Consider the following 2,763-nt stretch of genomic DNA (forward strand, 5'->3'; position numbering starts at 1 on the left):
CCCTTGTGTCTGTGTGTCTGTGTGTTTGTATACACTAGCCCTCGTGTCGGTGTGCGTGCGTGTGTGTGTGCGTGTGTGTGTGTGTGCGCGTGTGTGTGTGTGTGTTTACACAGCATCTCTGCGCACATCCTGTTATAACAACACCACAAAGCCCATACAATAATACCCATTTATCATTCACTGCCGCCTGGCGTCAACACACACACACACACACACACACACACACACACACACAGCTGCATGTGAGTTGTGGGATGTTAATTGCGACAGTCACAGTGCAGCAGCAGCATCTGTCATTAATAAAAAGTCAAGAGCCAATTGAACAGTTGACTCTTATAGGCCAAACGAGCGCGTCACTACAGAGAATAGAGGATGCATACATGCAGCGCCGCTGAACAAACACACACACACTCGCTCTGTTCACACACACTTGAGCTCTTCACAGGATGAACACATTCAGTGACAATCATAAACGATCTTCACTGAATCACAAATGAACCAACCGATCAGTTGGCTGCTCCAGTGACGAAACTAACAGCTGATCTGAGCAAACACTAGAGCTGATGGCGTTTCACACACACACACACACACACACACACACGACGGTCCAGCTGTTTAACAGAGACATGTAAACCAGCACAACAGCACTAACAACCCACTAGTTACACTATAATCCGGTCAGATGGCCTGACTGATGATCAATGGTCACATGGCACGCAGGTAAACTAAATATTATACTTTTTTCATATTTTGTTTTATTTTGATGTTTTTATGACTTGATTTTAATTTTATTTCAAATAAAATGTTTTTTTTTTGTTTTATTTTGATTTGCTTTTATTTTAAATTTGTTTGTTTTATTCTGATCTCACAGCAGGAGTAAACACACACACACACACACACACACACACACACACACTCTTGTGCTGTGCTCGAACACCAGCACTACATCACAGTGACACCGGAGCGAGAAACTCCTCCTCTCTCTCTCTCTCTGTGTTTCGCTCTCTTAATTACACAGTAAATCAGACAGACCTGCAGTGACTCTATTAAACACACACACACACACACAGCTCTCTCCCCGCTACACACTGAACGAGCAAACACACACACACACACACACACACACACACACTGCTCTGACGGCTCGAGACCGACATCACGGAGTTCCTCCACTCATCAGTGCTCACTACATAGAGACCTTCTTTCACTTCCACATGAAGCAGGTGTAATGTTCTGTCGTATTACATCAATAACTCTGAACGTCAGTCATGTGATCACCTGCACGGCCCTACGGCCCAATCACAGCTCCGATGATACTCAGAAGAACCGTGAGTGTGATGTTATGAATCACATCGACACACTGTTCACCAGAGCCTCATTAACCAGCAAAGTCATCACGGGAGCATGATGGTTATACCATGGTACTGAATGTTTACCATATTCATTCATTCTTGTGGAACCTGAAAGAATACCGTGTTATTACACTCGAACTATGACACTTTTTGTTAGCAATATGAATTACAAATGCTGCCGACCAACAACGCTGACCAGAGGAATCAACATATGCTAATTAGCCACAATGTATCATTTACGCATATGCTAATTAGATCACTCAAAGAAGTGTTTACAAAAGCTGCTTCAAAAATCAGAATCATTAAACAACCAAAAACAAGCTATAGGAGTTGACTACAGAATTCATTATGTAATGGACTATAGAGCTCACTACAGAAATCACTAGAATTCTGTATAAAATTCATTATAGTTTACTATGTTTACAATAGAATTCACTACAGAGTTTATTACAGAATTCACTAGTTCACTTTAATGTTCACTAGTTAATTCACTATAGAACGCTCTAGAAGCTCCCTGATAAAAACATGTACATGTGGGTGAAATTAATAAAATCTTATATCAAGAAATAATTGACTTTCATTCATTTAAATCACAGTAATGATACACGTCATGATATAGTCATTGTATCAGTGAAGCTGCTTTGAAGCGATCACGAAAAGTGCTGCATAAATAAACCTGACTTGCCTTGTTAATCAAATTTCTGACATGAAACAATATTGAAATGCATGACAGATGCTGGCGGCTGCTATTGGCTGAAGCGGCTGGACAGGCGTCCAATCAGAGCGGCTCAACTCCACGTGGCCGTGGACAGTGAGGTCGTCTGCTCATGACACGACTGTTTGTTTCCAGGTCAGACTCAAACTCTGAGCTCGACAGACAGCTCCGCGCTCCTCTGCTCATTTATCTTCCCTCTCGATTATGTAACAGGAGAATCTTATCAAATATTAATGTTGTGTGGAGAGAGACAGAAGAGAGAAAGCAGACAGTTCGACGCTCTCGTTGCTGTTACAAAATCTCTTTCCCAGGTTACACTGCAAGACTCCAGTCTGAGATTACATCACAGCGTCGCCACACGGTTTGCATGAGATGCGCCCATGTGCGGCTCATGAGTCGCCTCGAAACACAACGAAGAGGATGCTTAAAGGAAGTCGCTTTGGATAAAAGCATCTGCTAAATGCAGAAACGTAACTGTAAGACCAGTAAGAGTTTCTGTATTGTAACATTAAACACATCTTTACTTCAGCCAGAGTTTGTCATTTTTGCATCAAAGCAATAATTCATGATGATTCAAATCAACAAATGATTCATGGAGAATTAAAAAAAAAATGTTTTAATTACATATATATATATATATGTATGTGTGTGTGTGTGTGTGTGTGTGTGTGTGTGTGTGTGTGTGTGTGTGTGAGT

General features: G+C 41.4%; 1 protein-coding gene across 1 annotated transcript in view; it reads right to left on the reverse strand.

Annotated features, from left to right (window-relative positions):
• Positions 1-2,763, reverse strand: part of ryr2a (ryanodine receptor 2a (cardiac)) — a 128,078-nt gene that overhangs the window by 121,977 nt on the left and 3,338 nt on the right. The window lies entirely within an intron of this gene.

This window comes from Sinocyclocheilus grahami, unplaced genomic scaffold (assembly GCF_001515645.1).
Source record: "Sinocyclocheilus grahami isolate Dianchi unplaced genomic scaffold, SAMN03320097.WGS_v1.1 scaffold1505.1, whole genome shotgun sequence".
NCBI classification, from domain to species: domain Eukaryota; kingdom Metazoa; phylum Chordata; class Actinopteri; order Cypriniformes; family Cyprinidae; genus Sinocyclocheilus; species Sinocyclocheilus grahami.